The sequence below is a fragment of the Chlorocebus sabaeus genome, chromosome 17 (genome assembly GCF_047675955.1).
Source record: "Chlorocebus sabaeus isolate Y175 chromosome 17, mChlSab1.0.hap1, whole genome shotgun sequence".
Classification (NCBI taxonomy): domain Eukaryota; kingdom Metazoa; phylum Chordata; class Mammalia; order Primates; family Cercopithecidae; genus Chlorocebus; species Chlorocebus sabaeus.
In genome coordinates this window covers 25,309,185-25,327,431 of record NC_132920.1, presented here as the reverse complement: position 1 = coordinate 25,327,431, position 18,247 = coordinate 25,309,185, and the positions used below count along the sequence as shown (strand labels likewise).

Genomic DNA, 18,247 nt, shown 5'->3' with positions numbered 1-18,247 from the left:
CAACCATTTATAACAGAAGATGCCTTATTTACTCTGTCACTCAACCAATGTTGACTAATGATGTCACAGCAGTGACTTATTTCTGTATGCTGTACATCCTCTCCAGGATGTTTCTCCTTGCACCACCGTCCCAACAATGCATATTCTTACAGCACATGGGCTTGGGGACAGCAACGCACAGAAATATGCCCATGCTTACATGGCTTACAATGATGTAAGCCAATTCAGCGAGCTTCTAGTCCCCAGTAGCGTTTTAATTTTCATTTTTTCGTGATGTGCTGCTAAATTTAGACAAAATCATAGAGAGAAATAAAGGGAAAAAACTTGAAGGGATAATATTTTTTAAAGTGCCTTACCATAAATAGTCTAAGAGTTACCATTAATTGGAATATATTTTAAGGTTTCCTGGGTGTATTTCTTCCAAATTATCTTCTCTGCTAAGGCAAAAGGAAATAAGTAACGTATTTACTTATGAACAGTGAGACATTTCCAAATAGGTAGTACTCATTTGCTGGAATAATTAATCTTCTCACAGAAATCCCAAAATAGTAACTGTTAATGTATAAACATTTAAGTAAAATTAGATAGGTAACTCTCCTTTACTGAAACCCTTAATTTCTAACACTTTCTGTAAGGTTATTTATATTAAAACATCAATCCAACAACTCATAGTGGCTCTGTCCATTAGACTGGCTTGAGAGGAGAGACCCTGACTTAACCACCGGCACAAACCCAGCACTTAGTACAACTACCACAGAGTACTCATTAAACCAACTTGAATCACAAAGAGCTGCAGTGGTTATTTTTCCTATTCCTAAATGGTGTCTTACTTCTTTTTTCACTAATTTTACAGATTAAAAGCAAACAAACAAACAAGGCTTACTCAGGTGATTACCAGATTTCTGACTTAGCCCCTCACAAACTGTGTAATATTGGGTAGATGATTTAACCTCTCTGTGCATCAGTTTCCTCTTCTGTAAAACAGGAATTAATTTTAGCACTTTAGCACTTGTCTTCTAGTGTTGTTAGAAGACTGAATGAGTTAATAGTGTGCTGCTTTGTGCTGGCTACTGTGTCATCGTCATAACCATCATTATCACGGCCAAGAAGATGAACAAAATCATAGTGGGAAGGCCTCCATTTCCCAGGGAAAATAACTACCATGCATCTTTCTCTGTAAATACAAGTGTGTAAACACTGGCTAATGACAGAGGGATGGAGAGATATGTGATAAAGCAAGTAAAATGTAAATGGGAGAAAGTAAGTGGTAGTATGTGGGTGCTCACTGTAACACTCTTTCAGGTTTTCCATATGTTAGAAAAATTTCGTAAGAAAATGGCAAAAGAATTGCATAAGGGAGAAATAGGTGAAAAAGAAAAGGGAACTTAGCATGGAAGATCAGCCACACTACCTCCCCAAGAAAGTATTATTCATCAATAACAATAGCAACAATAATCATGATCTTTTTTTTCTTTTTTCTTTAAGAGATGGGGTTTCACTGTGTTGCCCAGGCTGGAGTGCGTGGTACAATCACAGCTCACTGCAGCCTCCAACTCCTGGGTTCAAGCGATCCTCCTGCCTCAGCCTCTCAAGTAGCTAGGACTACAGCTAATTTAAAAAATTTAAAAAATTAAAATGTAGAGCAGGCCTTGTTTTGTTGCCAAAATTGGTCTCAAACTCCTGGCTTCAAGTGATCATCCCACCTCAGCCTCCCAAAATGCTGGGATTACAGGCATGAGCCACCATGCCCAACCTAACAACCTAACTATGATGTTTTTTCTTTTTTTTTTTTTTTTTTTTTTTTGAGATGGAGTTTCACTCTTGTTGACCAGGCTAGAGTACAATGTTGCGATCTCAGCTCACTGCAAACTCTGCCTCCCAGATTCAAGCAATTCTCCTGCCTCAGCCTCCTGAGTAGCTGGGATTACAGGTGTGCATCACCATGCCTGGCTAATTTTGTATTTTTAGTAGAGACGGGGTTTCTCCATGTTGGTCAGGCTGGTCTCGAACTCCCGACCTCAGGTGATCTGCCTGCCTCGGCCTCCCAAAGTGCTGGGATTACAGGTGTGAGCCACCACGCCTGGTCTAACCATGATCTTTATAGAAATCTCACCTATCATTTTGTTTCTAAGTCTTACAACAATCCCATAAGGAAGCTACTCCAAGTATCATTGCCATTTCAGAAATTCAGAAACAAGAATAAAATGAAAGACCTACTGAGGATCATGCCATTCATAAGTTACTGTGGAGATCTGAACAGAGTTCTACTGCATCCTTCCCATTGCCAGAATAATTAAATCACTCATATCATGCCTCTCACCATGAAAGAAACCACTCTGTTCCTCATCATTGTGACCCTAGTGCCATAGTTAGTGACATATAACAGGCACACAAAGATTACTCAATGGATGGAATGAAGGGAGGGAAAAATGGAGGGAAGAAGATCAGGAACACTGTTGTTTTTTTTTCCCATCCACTAGACCTAAACTCTACCCAATCCAGTAGTTACAAAGAGGGGTATTACTATTATCAAAATGGTATAATAGTTTCTGATTATAAAAATAATAAATTTATTATAGACAACGACATTTCCTCTTACCAAAGAAAACTAAATCAATATATTTCCTACACGTGGATAGTGGTAGCCATTTTTTGCCTCAAGAAAGACTTATTCAGATTTTCCAAATGTATCTAGTATGACATCCATTAACATGAAAGGCGAAATGTTCAGCTACACAGATCTGAGCCATCCCCTGGAGTTGGTCCAGGAAGAAGCAAGCAGGGTGGTGAGCAGTTTGCAAAACATGTCACATAAGGAAAAGCTGAAGGAACTAGGTCTGCTTATCCTATAGGAGAAAAGACATAAGAATGACAGGAAAACAGACTTCAAATATTGGCAGGGCTGCATATGTCAGAGGGAATAAATATTTTCCTGTGAGCCAACTGGGAACAATGTATAGAAATTATAGGAAGAAAGATTTTTGCTTGATATAAAGAACACTCCAAGATCAATTTGAAGTTGTGGAAAGAAGTGAACTCTTTTATAAGGCAGGGCTCTCACCATGAAAAACCTTGTCAGGAGTATTACACATACGTACAAGGTTAAGCTAGGCACCTTCAAAAGTCCTATCCAACTGCAATACCCTGAAATTCTAGATCCCATATATATATCTATGGTTTGGGTATCATATATACCAGGTTAGCAATGTATGGCACAGGTGGCAAACTCCCACCATACCACATGTGATACACATGCACATACACACACACACACGCATACACATGCACATGCACACAGACAAAAAAACAGCCTAAGATGAATCACAGACACTTGTAAAACTAAAAGGCAAACTCCCACCATACCACATGTGATACACATGCACATACACACACACACGCATACACATGCACATGCACACAGACAAAAAAACAGCCTAAGATGAATCACAGATACTTGTAAAACTAAAATTATGTGGTAATAATTAATTTCTAACTCTGTCATTGAGTTTCTCACAGTTTGGAAGAAGAACGTGGCATGCCAGGGACAAATCTTTTAGTTCAAGTTGTAATACCCAAAACTGAAAGCCTGCATGACATAAAAGAGTAACTGCTAAACTAGTCCAAACACTTGGTTTGCACTGACTAGCCACATGACTTTGGACAATCCACCACGCCTCTATAGATGTCAGTGTCCAATAGAACTTGTACTGCTATGCTCACCACTAGCCATATGTGGTTTTTTGAGCCCTGGCAATATGGCTAGTGCGACAAAGGAATTTGTAATTTAAATATTGTTTTAATTATATCTCACTGTCATTAATTTATTAAATTCAAACAGCCTCATGTGGCTTGTGGCTATCACATTGAACAGTAACTACTGCTGACAAGGCCTCTGAAGAAGAAAGTCAAATTCCAGACCAACCTCAACCCATCATCTTCTGCAAGATCTCGATACCATCTAGACAACTGCGACAAAAGGAAAAGATAAAAAATCTGAGGCTCGACCTCAGAAGGTCCTTAGGGCTCCTGTCAGCTATTGTTTAGCCTGTTCATTATCACCCCCATAACCTAGGATAGATAGCCCAGTGCCCTTTTATCCTTTGATTGTCCAGGTTGGGATACACAGCCAAGTATAGCAGTGTACTTATCAACGTTCCCTGGAAAGATGACATGTACAGAACAATGTCCTATGGAAATTATCCCACCCAGCCAGCTACCCTATTATAATGACATTAGTGGAATATTAGTGAAATATCTGTGAATAATTAGTGAACATTATTGAAAAATACTATTTCTTGTAGAGTACAAATAGCTACCTTTAAATTAGTTAACTATCTCTTATGAAGGAAACCATTTGATTTATTTTAGCGTTCAAATCAAATCACGTGACCAATTTTAAAAGTTCTTTCACAAGCTTGAAAACACACAAATATTAAAAGCCAGAAAGTTCATACTAGATGCCCAAACCTCACCATTACGCAACATGTCCAAGTAATAAACCTGTACATGTACCCCTTGGACTTATAAAAATAAATAAATAAAAGCAAAAAAAAAATGGCAGACAGTGGCTGGGAACAGTAGCTCACACCTGTAATCCCAGCATTTTGGGAGGCCAAGGCAGGTGGATCACTTGAGGTCAGTAGTTCGAGACCAGCCTGGCCAACATGGTGAAACCCCATCTCTACTAAAAATACAAAAATTAGCCAGGCTGATTACAGGTACTGGTGTGCACGCCTATAATCCCAGCTACTGGAAAGGCTGAGGCAGGAGAATCGCTTGAACCCAGGAGGCAGAGGTGGCGATGAGCCGAGATCACACCTCTGCACTCTAGCCTGGGCTGACATACCGAGACTGTTAAAAATAAAAATAAAAATTTTTAAAAAGCCAAAAAGTGTGACTTTTTAAAGAGTTGCCTAGGTTGTTTTTAAAACATATATAAAAATTCTAGGCGGGGTGCAGTGTCTCACGCCTGTAATTCCACCACTTTGGGAGGCTGAGGCAGGCAGATTGCTTGAGCCCAAAAGTTGGACACCAGCCTGAGCAACATGGCAAATCCCCATCTCTACAAAAATATATAAAAATAGCCTGGCTTCTTGGCATGTGCCTGTAGTTGTAGCTACTTGGGAGGCTGAGGTGGGAGGATCACTTGAGCCCAAGAGGCGGAGGTTGCAATGAGCCAAGACCGTGCCACTGTACTCCAGCCTGGGTGACAGACTGAGATCCTGTCTCAAAAAAAAAAAATATATATATATATATATATATGTGTGTGTGTGTGTACATATATATGTCTAGAAAAATTTATTTTTAAAAAATTACAAGGCAATGTCAATAATAGCCATATTCCAGAGGCTTAAGAGAAGCTTGGCAACAAATTTACTAACATATATTGGTAATATTGATCATTATAGCACCAAAGAATGAGATCTCAAAATAGCACATGTGAAAGGGCAGTAAGCTGTCTAATCACAACTAATTTCAGGAAGTTCGTAGTGCATCTAGGAAAGTATTATTATTTTTGCAATACTTTACTTTTGCAATGTTTTAAAGTCTATTTGTTTTTTTTTTTTTAAACTAGGCAATTGCCACCAGAATAATCTTAAACAGATGATTAGTTCGTAATGTATAACAACAGAGTAAAATGCTTCCTAGCACATAGTTCAACACCAGTGGCTAGTCTCACACAGAAAATTTTCCTAGGCAGGAAACTCAGTGTCTACTGATTCTTCATTCCTAAACTGTATTCTGCTGATATTGCACGCCCTCTTGTAATTATCATGAGTCCTACACACACAGAACAACGCAGACAAAATCTTCATTGCTGCGGCCCACACCAACATTAGCTTGCCTTCGCCTGCTTAATTGGCTGTGATCACTGGGCAGAAATAACTCATTGCTTTTTCCTTTTCACATGCTGACTCAAGTACTCCTAACATCATTAGTCATGTTTCATAGTATCTAGAATAAAAACACACTGACATCCAATTCCAGCAATTATTCCATTTTACACTTTGGAGAAAAGAAGTGATCGACAACTTCCAATCTGCCTAAAATCTCAAGCAGCTAACACTTTTGCAAAACAATTTGACTATGCCACATGCCTGTATCCCCAGCTTCTTAGAAGGCTGAGGCAGGAGGATAGCTTGAGCCCAGGAGTTCAAGGCCAGCCTGGGCAACACAGCAAGACCCCCCATCTCAAAAAAGAAAACAATGCAATATGACTAAAAGAAGATTTAAAGTTATACAAAACATATAATAGATAGTATCATAATTTTTAAACCAATGAGAAGCTGAAAGATTCTTTTCAAGTTTGCTTATAGTCTCCGATTAAGAAATAGAAGTCCCCCTCAGGTCTTCTCAATTAAAACCATTCCATTTTCTACTGGCAGAGGATCTATGCATGAGACAAGCACAGTGCCGGGCACTCGGAAATGCTTGGTCAGCACTGAATGTAAAACATGGAAATATGGGCTTCTCTAGTAGTAGAGGCAGGAAATCCCCATCAATAAGGAGTGAAAGCTAATTCCCCTTAGGGCAGTCATTCCTACTTTCCTGGTTGTGCCTGTTAAGTAGAGCCAGGTGTGGTGGCTCATGTCTGTAACCTCAGTACTTTTGGAGACCAACACAGAAAGATCGCTTGAGGCCATGAATTCAAGACCAGCCTGGGCAACAAAGAGAAGTCTCCACATCTTTACCAAAAAATTGTAAAAATTTGCTGGGTATGGTGGTCCCAGCTGCTACTTTGAGAGGCTGGGGTGAAAGGACTGTTTGAGCCCAGGAGTTGCAGGCTGCAGTGAGCTATGATCATGCCATTGCACTCCAGCCTAGGTGATGGAGCAAGACCCTGTCTCTTAAAAAAAAAAAAAAAAAAGACTGAGTGCAGTGGCTCATGCCTGTAATCTCAGCACTTGGGGAGGCCAGGGCAGCTGGATCACAAGGTCAGGAGTTTGAGACCAGCCGGGCCAACATGGTGAAACCCCATCTCTACTAAAAATACAAAAAAATTAGCCAGGCTTGGTGACACCTGCCTGTAATCCCAGCTACTCCGGTGGCTGAGGCAGGAGAACTGCTTGAACCCAGGAAGCGGAGGTTGCAGTGAGCTGAGATCGCTCCCCTGCACGCCAGCCTGGACAACAGAGCAAGACTTCCGTCTCCAAAAAAAAAAAAAAAAAAAAGTAGAGAAATCCATATCTAAAAGAGAAAACACAATAAAACTGTTGTCTGTGCTAACTACTTTCATTTCTATTACATAATGGTAACTGTTTTAACTAAGGCAGACATCACCAAAAGAAACATTAGCTTTTCAGTACTCTCCAGCCTTTACCCTCCTGCTGTAGAGAGAATAATGATGCCCATTCCAACATTTATCAACTTGAGGACATCAAAAAATGCTTCTCCATCAAATGGGTTTCATCACATCCGGAACACCTGCAGACACATTGCAGGTGTAATGCTACGATCGTACATGGTTCAACAAGGTCTGGAGGACCCAAGCAGTGAGGACTTTGACTTCCACTTGCCTATCTGCTCAAGATCTTTTTCTCTTTTTTTCCTATGAACTGTTTCTCTCATAGTTCTGTTCCATCCTTTTCTTTCTTCCAACAGACACCCATAATGACAGAGCCCATTTGCCAACTCACAGCTAGAGGCAAAGAAATCATTACCCACTAGGAAAAGGGGCCCATAATCGCATCTGGTGATTATTCTCCATTTCATATGATGCTTTTCCCTGGGGCCTCAGTCTTCTACTGAAAATATTTTAATTGTAATTATAAAGTCATGACCATCCACATGTATAGCTGGTTTGCTTCAATTAGAAGTCAGTGCAACTAAAAAACAAAGCACTTTCAGTTCCTCACCCTCATTGTGTTTAATATCTCCATTGGCTGAATCTCATGAATGGCTCACTGAATTGAAGAAATGCCCCCAAGTAAGAATTCTAAATTCTGCATCTTCAAAAGATAGTCTTCAAAATCACAGAAAGAAAAGCTGCTGAATTGCAGAATATATATTACTATTTAAAAGGTTATAAATCTTTTAACTTAAGGAAGGGTAGAATTCTTCACTTAGAAAATTCAGAACAACTTACGTTAATGTTTCATTTGTCTTGAACTAGAAACTGTGAGCATAGTGTTCAACAGATTCAGCTATCCACTTACTCACTGACTTTTAAATCTCTGCATATGCTCTCCAGGCTATTATCTGGGGAACTACCAAAGAAAGGTTGTGGCCCAAATGCTGGATTTGCCTATTCCTCAGTTCATAACAAGTATTTTTCAAATGTAGACCTATAACTACAAATACTTTTAACTTTCCTTGAACCAGAGCTTTTAAAAATGTATATAGTCTGTACATTAAATGCGTTGTTAGTGAACAACGCAGTAACAACGCATTAAATGCGTTGTTAGTGACATCATAGAGTGTAATCTAGTCTGTCGTGATTTTTTTTTTTTTTATTGAGACAGTCTCCCTTTGTCCCCCAGGATGGAGTGCAATGGTGCGATCTTGGCCTCCTGGGTTCAAACGATTCTCCTGCCTCAGGCTCCCAAGTAGCTGAGATTACAGGCACCCACTATCATGCCCAGCTAATTTTTATATTTTTGTAGAGATGAGGTTTCACCATGTTGTTGGCCAGGCTGGTCTTGAACTCCTGAGCTGAGGTGATACACCTACCTCGGCCTCCCAAAGTGCTAGGATTAGAGGCATGAGCCACCACAGCCGGCCTTGTGATGTCTTCTATTATCTAGTAGTATCGTGATTTTCACCTATTGCTTGTTACTTTCATACAAATTCAAATTTACTTTCAAAAGTAAACTCAATAAAAATGACGAGTGTTTATACGACATTTACTATGTGTTGGACCTTAGTCTTCGCTTATATCAACTCATTTAACCCTCCTGACAACCCTATGAAGTGGGTACAGTTATTTCCTCAATGTCCTGGGGGGTGTTTGTTTTCATTTGAAAATTCCTACTCCTAAACTATACTAACAAAGTACAAGTAGCAAGATATCAGATTATAAACCACAGGCCAGGCATGGTGGCTCAGGCCTGTAACCCCAGCACTTTGGGAGGCTGAGGTAGGTGGATCACTGGAGGCCAGGAGTTTCACCAACATGGGGAAACCCCATCTCTACCAAAAATACAAAAAGTTAGCCAGGTGTGGTGGCAGACACCTATAATCCCAGCTACCTGGGAGGCTGAGGCAGGAGGATCACTTGAATCTGTGAGGCGGAGGTTGCAGTGAGCCAAGATTGAGCCACTGCCTTCCAGCCTGGGCGACAGAAAAAGATTCTATCCTCACCCCCCAACACACACACACACACACAAAGATTATAAACAATAAAATTAATTCCATGTCCTTATATCCTACCAAGGTAACTGCTTTGACACTGCAAATAACCAGTGTGATTGGTAAAACAATTAAGTGTATTATTAAATGTATTAATTCTTGGGCTATTTGCCCACACCAAATTTCCAAGGTTAATCCTACCCTTCATTGTGCATGAGGCACACACACTCAGATATATCCAGACAGCAAGTTAGCTACGGTTGAGAGAAAGCAAGAACTGCAGGCAAGAACAAGCCCAAAAACAATCTGTAATCTGATTTTGAAAACTAAATATTAATTTCATCACCTTCTTTACCAAATCTTCAAACAAGTGGCAAGTCAGACTGAAGTTTCTCTCCCTTCCTCTCCATTCTTTGGGGTGCTAATGAGCAGAAAATGAGAGTCTAAGGCTCAGAATAATCTACGGACTGGAATAATCAGTCTTAGAAAAACTCAAGAGCTGAAACTAAGGCCTTACTAATTTGCACCATGAAAGAGGCCATTTTTTATGTTAGTGCTGACTGATCCAAATCCAAAATAAAAATACCACCAAATCATTATATTCCTCTAGAAAACATGTATTCAAAAGTTTGTCATGATCAAAGCAAACCCTGTGATTTATTTGGTATCTATCCAAAAAAAAGCTACTACTATTTATCTCTTTTGTTTATCTATGTGAAAATAAATTCCAAATGACTAGAACAGGGTATGGTCCATAGTAAGTGCTCAATAAATGTTTACTAAATGAAATGCACGCATGAATCATTAGGACCCTCAGCATTCTCACTTATCTACTGTCTCCAGTCCTCGCTCCCTGAAAACCACATTGCACAGAGCCACCAGAGGGATTCTTCTAGAACACAAATATAATCATGCCACTCTACTGTTTGAATCCCGTTCAGACTTCCCCACACATCACCAGCAAACTGAAGTTCAAACTCTGTCACAGAGCACCTTTGTTACATCTCCAGCCCATTCTCTCACCACTCCTGGTCTTGAATATATGGCAATAATAGTGAAATTCCCCTCGCCTACATGGTGTTCTCTCCTCCCTTCTGTGAACTGGATGTCTTAGATAACTGTTCTCCTGATAAGTTGTACATATCTTTATAGCTGCACTTAGTTCACCACATTACTATCTGCTTTAATGTCCAACTTTCCTCTCTCACCGAATATGAAAAGATTATCTTATTAATCATTGTCCCTCCAGCATCTAGAAGAGTACTCGGCACATAGTAGGTACTCGATAAATGTTTACTGGATGCTTGGATAGATGAATGGGTGGGAGAAATTAAATAGTATTACATCTATTCAAAAGGAAATTCACAGTCAACCATGCTTTTGAGGATGATGATGTTAGGCTTGCCGAGAGGAAAAAATAAACAAACGTAAGTGGCTTGAACAAAACACTCTATTATTAGCAAAGATTATAGAATTTATAGTCATCAAGTAAGACAGCACCTGCTGGAACTTTCGCTTATTTCTCAAGGCAGTGAGGCTTGGATATCCCGGAGAACAACGCAATGAGGTAGAAGCTATACATTCTTGGATTCTCTGCCCCATAGGTCACATTCCGAAAGCAAATCTAAAAACAGCAATGTTTTTAAGGAAAACAAGCTGGTGTCCATACAGCGCCATGTGGGCATACACAGCTTCCATTGAGTGAACCAGCGGAGGGGACTGGCTCAGAGCAACCTCAACCATCACCCAACAGACACATGAGTCCAAGGCCACTCTTGTGGCAGAAGAAAAGCAAATGACACCTGTTGTACACGTGGCTGGTACTACAGAAACTACTATAAAATTAGAATTTTTGGTTTGTGTCTTAACTGAGGCAGCCAACTTTGACACACGTGCTGGGTATTGGTGGCCACAGAGGGATCTGAGCATCAACGCTGGCAAAACCAACAAAATGTGCTGTTGCTACGTGTGGGCTGTGTTGGCAGTGGTGCCAGTAATGTCCCACCATGCTGTTCTCCTGTGTCTCAGGCTCTGTCCTCAAACAAAGCATTGGGGCAATTGGGCTTTCTTTCTTAAAAACAAGCATTCTGAAATTTCACATCTTAAAAACCAGCCAGGTGTGGTGGCACATGCCTGTAATCCCAGCTACTCAGGAGGCTGAGGCAGGAAGAATCGTTTGAACCCAGGAGGCAGAGGTTGCAGTGAGCCAAGATCACACCACTGCACTCCAGCCTGGGCAACAGAGCGAGACTCCATCTCAAAAATTAAATAAATAAATAAATAAATAAATAAATAAATAAATAAATAAAATGTAGATGGAAAGTTTATTATCCTATTCTATTTTTGCATGTATTTAAAAGTTCCCATAATTATTTGTTCTCAAGAAGTTTTGCATAATACAAGGTTTGAAAAACATACAAGCCACAATTTTGTTTTAAAAAATATGAAACATTTCACAAATTTGCATGTCATCCTTGCACAGGGGCCATATTCATGTCTTTATTGTTCCAGTTTTAGTATATGTGCTACCAAAGCAAGAACCACAGTTTTTCTATTTCAAGATATTAACTTCAAGGTAATCAGAACACCAAAAGCAAGAAATCAAGGTTATCTTACTGAAGGGAAAATACCAAAATACTAATACCAGTAATTTAAACATAGGTTTCATCCACCCTGGCATAAAGTATTTCAATTAATGTCACCAGAAGGAGACTACACTCTTCTCTATGGATTGTTGTATGTTTACGGAAATTATTTGTATCTTTAAAATATATTATTTTTGTTTTTCACTTCAAAACAACTTTAGAATGGCATCATTCTTCCTTCTACATCTATGTACATTTGAAACCTTATAAAGACATTTCTTGGCACCCTCAAAAACCACAATCCGAGCCTACCTTATTCCCAACAGCAGACCCACTTTCTCATGCCACTACCCAAGTTAGGGAACAATCTTCTATCTTTTCTGTGACACTGTTACATTTAAATGTCCTCTTGGCTCCTGAGGTACCCACTACCAGATTCATCAGAACTTGTCCGATCAAACCACCCCATTTTACTCAACCCAACCCGCTCCTCAGGGCCAAAGAAGTCCACATTCTGCCCTCATTTGGACTTTAGAGCTTCTCTCGTTCATATACTTTCCTCCCTCACCCCCATCTAACTCCCCTGTGATTTTATGATATAATAAGAAATATAAGGCCAGGCATGGTGGCTCATGCCTGTAATCCCAGCACTTTGGGAGGCCTGGGCAGGTAGATTGCTTGTGAGAGGTGAAGTCAGCTGGACTTCCTGGGTCGAGTGGGGACTTGGAGAACTTTTCTGTCTAGGTAGAGAATTGTAAACACATCAATCAGCACTGTGTCTAGCTAAAGGATTGTAAATACACCAATCAGCACTCTGTAAAAATGTACCAATGAGTGCTCTGCGTCTTGCTAAAGGACTGTAAATGCACCAATCAGCACTCTGTAAAAACGCACCAATCAGCACTCTGCGTCTAGCTAAAGGATTGTAAACGCACCAATCAGCACTCTGTAAAACGGACCAATCAGCAGGACATAGGCGGGGACAAATAAGGGAATAAAAGCTGACCACCCCCAGCCAACAGCGGCAACCCACTCAGGTCCCCTTCCACACTGTGGAAGCTTTGTTCTTTCACTCTTCACAATAAATCTTGCTACTGCTCACTGTTTGGGTCCGTGTCACCATTAAGAGCTGTAACATTCACCACTTGAAGTCAGTGAGACCAAAAACTCACTGGAAGGAACCAACTCTGGACACACTTGGAGTCAGGAGTTTAAGACCAGTCTGGCCAACATGGTGAAACCCTGTGTCTACTAAAAATATTAAAATTAGCCAGACGTGGTGATGCACACCTGTAATCCCAGCTACTCGGGAGGCTGAGGCATGAGAATCACTTTAACCAGAAAGGTGGAGGTTGCAATGAGCTGAGACTGAGCCACTGTACTCCAGCCTGGGCAACAGAACGAGACTCTGTCTTAAAAAAATAAAAATAAGGTCTTCATCCCCAGTTCCTAGCACAGAATTTCTAAAACCTTTGGAAGTTCCTGGGCAATAGGAATGAGAAGAGTGTCTCTTGTTCATAATAAACCCATTTTCAATCATATCTGAGTTTAGGCAAATGTGATGACTCCTGGTGGGTCCCTAGAGAGTTTCAGGATGAGGGCTGGTGGTTGCCAGGGGAACCAACCATGAAATTTGAGGAATGAACTTTCAGCCCCTGCCCCATTTCTGGGGAGGGAAGAAGGGATGGAGATTGAACTAATCACCAGTGACCAGTGATGTAGTCAACCATGACTATGTAATGGAAGCTCCACAAAACCCCTAAGTTACAGAGTTCAGAGAGCTTCTGGATTGGTGAACACATGAAGGTGCTGAGAGGGTAGGCATCTAGAGAGGGCATGCCCTTCCTCTATACCTTGTCCTGTGCATATCTTCCATTTGGCTGCTGCTGGGTTGTAACTTCTGTAACAAACCAGTAATAGGAAGTAAAGTGACTTCGTGAGTTCTGTGAGACTTTTTATAGAGAATTACTGAACCCAAAGAGTGGGGCTCACAGAAACTCAAGATATATCATCTCTTGGTCGAAGTATAGGAGACCTGGACTTACAACTGGTATCTAAAGTGGAGAAGAGTCTTGTGGGTCTAAGCCCATAACCTGTGGGGTCTGTGCTAACTCTGGGTAGTGTCAGAATCAAAGAATTGGTTGTTGGTGTGGAAAAAATCCAGCCATTTGTGTCAGAAGTGTTGTGAGTAGAAACAGATTACAGACCCACCCAATGCGCAAGGGCCAGAATGGCTTAGGTCTAAAGGAAAACATTCTAGAGGAGCCATTAGACTTAGGTGACACAATTTTTTATAACTGCCTATTTCAATACTATTAAGATATAACCTTCTGCAATTTGGTGGTGCTTGTTTATAATCTGATAGGCAGAACTTAAAGAAACTCAAAAACAGAATTAAGGCGACTCGGTGAAAATTTTAAAGGGCAGGAAAACACAACCTCTGGAATCAAGACTAGGAATTTTGGCAACTAAGTTATCAAAATATTCTCACCATTTATAAATTCTAGCAGACTTTCTCTAACAATATGAAAATAAAGAGAAACAAAAATATAGCAGTCCAAACACACTTACAGCAGAAAGAGAAAAAAAGATGAGTGTACCATCAAAAAGTCCCTTTTCCAATGCAGGTTTCTTGCTACTTTAGACCAAATATTTCGTGTGATCCAAGGCATGAGTCCACATCTGGCAGGAAAGAGTACACAGTCTAGACTGTGGCTCCTTAAAGGAAAAATGTGTGTCTAAGTTATTTGTAAATTTCCAATGACCTACACAGTGCCTGGTGCAAAGAAAACAATAAATGGTTGATTAATAAAGAGAGGCTTGTTGTGAACCACAGGCCTTAGATTTTAAAAAGGAAGAACTATTGATAAAGGTATTTGGAATTTATTTACAAATTCATATCAAACACGAAATCTAATTCAAACAATAGGAGGTATAAGTATTTTTTTTAGATTTTCATAGAGTTCATTATCTGGAAATTTTGTAATTCATGTAATTTTAATTTTCCATTTACCTTCCCAATCCAACAAAATCTCTTTCTCTTTCCTTGAGGGCAAGGGTCAGCAAACTACTCCAGAGAGCCAAATCTGACCCACTATTTATTGTTGTAAATAAAGTTTTAATGCAAAATAACCACATACATCAGTTTGTATACTTTCTATGGCTGCTTTCACACTACCATGGCAGAACTGAGTATCTACAACAGAGAATCTGCCCGCAAGCCTAAAATGTTTGTTATCTGGCCCTTTAGAGTAAACGTTTGGTGACTTCTTCTTTAGAGTATCATATAATACCAAATACCCCATAAAATACTGTGTTTTTAAAATAACTTGGGAGATTTACTAAGCTAAAGTTATTTACAAGATAATTGGATATGCTATTCACTTTTGGTCCATATGGCTTTATTTACATCCTCACAATTAAAATATACCAAAGACACAGCTTTAAAAGAAGAAAAGCCTAATGATACAGAAAATCCTTTCTTGCCACCTAATTTATGCCATGATCTACTATGCCTTTGAGAGTCCTTAAAGGGCAGAATAAATTCCACAGAGGTAAGAAAAGGAAAGAAAAAAGTGCATAAAGAAGTTCAAAAGAAATGTAAAGCTATACAAAGTAGAAGCAGGGTACAGGGTCACACATACAATATCTTGATCACTCCACATATTGAGTAAATGTGATATTTAACAAGATGAGTTCCGAGTAATGTTAAAGAAAAAGAAACAGCAGAAAAAGCAAGTGAGCCTTTTGGTTTACTTAACCAGGCTAAAAGGCTATTCACAGAAAAGTGCCCTTTTGGAAATATAGCAATCGAAGCCCTTGAGGAGACTCAAGAAAGACAACGTGAAGAGATCAAAGGCATTTCACCCCGACCTGTACCCATTTCACCAGAAGGTTCATTCCATCCACCTTTCAGTGATCAGAAAGAAGCAAAGCCCTGGAGCCACCTCAAGACACACAGCCTGACTACCTCTGCTTAATGTAGAAAGTTCTCTGGCCAGCTGAGAGGTCTCATCGTCCTCTGAAAGAATCTTGTTTATTCCTACCAAACCCAAACCCAAACCCCTCCTTCTTCCATCTACCCAAATTCTACACATCCTTCATGGTCACACTCAAAATTCCAAGCAGTGCAACTGTGCTACTCCAGAGGGACCCATTCTCAAAGATGATGTAAATGGTGTTCCCTGGCATTGTACAACACAGTGGCCCCAATCCCAACTCCTCAAAAAAGCCTCTCCCAACACATCACAGCAGGCTGACATTCCCTTTCTTTCCTCAATATGTATCTTATGGCCCTACTGGACTGTAAGCTCCTAGAAGACAGGACAATATATAGCTCTTTAATACAAAGCTAATAATGGCACGAACACCAAACAGCACCTACTGAGTCAAACTTTGTGCTAAATGCTTTGTATGCATTATCTTATTTAAGTCTCAAAATAATCTTATGCGTATGTGTTATTTTAGTTTTACAGATGAGGAAACTGAGACTTAAAGTTTTAAATTTGCTGTAGTCCATACAACCAGAAAATGGCTGAGCTAGGAGTCTGACCAAGGTCTGTCTGGTTCCAAGAATAATGTTCCTAAATTGTACACTAACTCTCACCCCAAAGGTACCCAATAAAACCTGCTTTTTTTTTTTACCCCTAAGATAGTAGATTGGAGGCACTGTGAGAATGCCTCTACCACTTGGAACGACAAAATAGTATGGAGAGATTCACACTGTGAATTTTTTTTTTCAGGAAGAAACACAGGAACTTACTATGAGGTAGATGGAAAACTCTAAGTCCCCAGAGTGTGAGAGGAGGATAAACTGCCTCTAGGATATACACTCCTACTGGGGAATCTGGCTATCCAGGCCACAAGGGAAGCCCTCAACCCTACCCAGCACTAAAGCTGATTCAGTGAGCCGTGGGGAGTATATGAGAAGGAGTAGCACTGGACATGCTTTCCGTGCACTCCCAGTCTCCAGCAAGGACAGAGGGAAGCCACTGCTGATCCTACCTCACAGGGGACCTTGTGGAAGTCAGCCAGCTATCTCAGCCAGCAATCACAGGTTGAGAGAAGCTCAACTGAGATTCACGATATGAGTGGGAACAAGCTCCCTTGGGCAGAACTGAGGGGCAAGTGGGAAGTGTGCTGCAGCCATAAGACAGCACAGGGTTGGGTGCCCCTGCTGTTTGGGGAGACCAACAGAAATGTGGCCTGAAGGCCATGCAAAGGCTAATGGCCTGGGGCAGTTTTGAGTTCTGAGTGCCAACTATCTGGAACCCAGCTAGCTGCTGCTAGTGGTACACTGTGGCTGTGAGACCTGCCTTGCCAAGTGCATGAAAGCTGAGTAGGGCTTGCTGCTACCTGCTACTCCCCACTCTCCATGCAGACTCTTCAGTGCAGCAGAAGCAGCTGTGCTTTTCCTTTGAATATACCCCAGCAGCCAGAGAACTGCCATCTGATCCTCACTGGGACCGCTGCTTTTGCCCGCATATGGAGAGCTAGAGCACAGACTTGCCTGACCCAGCCCCAACTTGGCTTTGCCCCTCAATCCTACCCTGTTAGCTTGTTCTTTGTAGGACAGAAACTTTTGGGAGCTCTATGGCCCCACCAATTGCCTGAGACACCAGAGTACCTCCTCTGGGTACATAAGGCAAGCACAAATCCTACCACTACCACAGCTGGTGCTCTTTTGCAAGCACCACCTTCTGGTTGGAGGCCAACTGACATAGGCCATTATAGCATCTTCAGGCAGAAGAACACAGCATGCATGAAGGAGAAAACTCATGTGTGACCTCAGCAATCACCATTGCCTGCAACACCCTGGCTAACCAAGAGATACTGAGTCTGTCCATGTGACCAGTTCATCTACTACTACAACCAGTATTTGAAAAAACCAACACACTAAGGCTTTTCATAACCAAGGAATCTCACAGCACTCCCCTGCCATCCCCATCAGAACTGGTGCTGGTACTCACTGCTGGGATACTTGAGGATCCACATCACTGGATCCCTTGGAGACATCCCCCAGCACCACCCTGGAGTGTAGCAGCCCCACTAGGCAACTAGACCTGGATAAAAGTTTCATTCACAGTAGTCTGGACTTTAGGGACTTCTACTCCTAAGGGAAAAAGAAATGCATGACATCAAGGGAGCACTCCATGAAACAAAAGAATCAAGATGGCAGGCCTTGAGTCCCAGAACTTTCTATTTCTGGGAAGTTTCTTTTAGCAGAGACACAGATGCAGTGCTTGGCTCAGCAGAAAATGTCTGTGGCTCTACCCCAACAGCCAGTCAGCCCTGGTGCTCATGAAGGGTCTTAGAGAAGGTGATTTCTTCTCCCCTTCATCCACCATCGACATAGCTGAGGCTTCCCCCATGGG

The 18,247-nt window shown here is 40.9% G+C and overlaps 2 protein-coding genes and 1 pseudogene across 7 annotated transcripts in view; 1 reads left to right on the top strand and 2 right to left on the bottom strand.

The window, feature by feature from the left end:
• The window catches only part of LOC103222034 (cytidine monophosphate-N-acetylneuraminic acid hydroxylase), a 355,392-nt gene that overhangs the window by 54,453 nt on the left and 282,692 nt on the right, over positions 1–18,247 (top strand). The gene's annotated exons all lie outside the window — the stretch shown is intronic.
• Positions 1–18,247, bottom strand: part of CARMIL1 (capping protein regulator and myosin 1 linker 1) — a 342,321-nt gene that overhangs the window by 224,651 nt on the left and 99,423 nt on the right. The window lies entirely within an intron of this gene.
• Positions 11,726–11,825, bottom strand: LOC119626917 (U6 spliceosomal RNA; annotated as a pseudogene).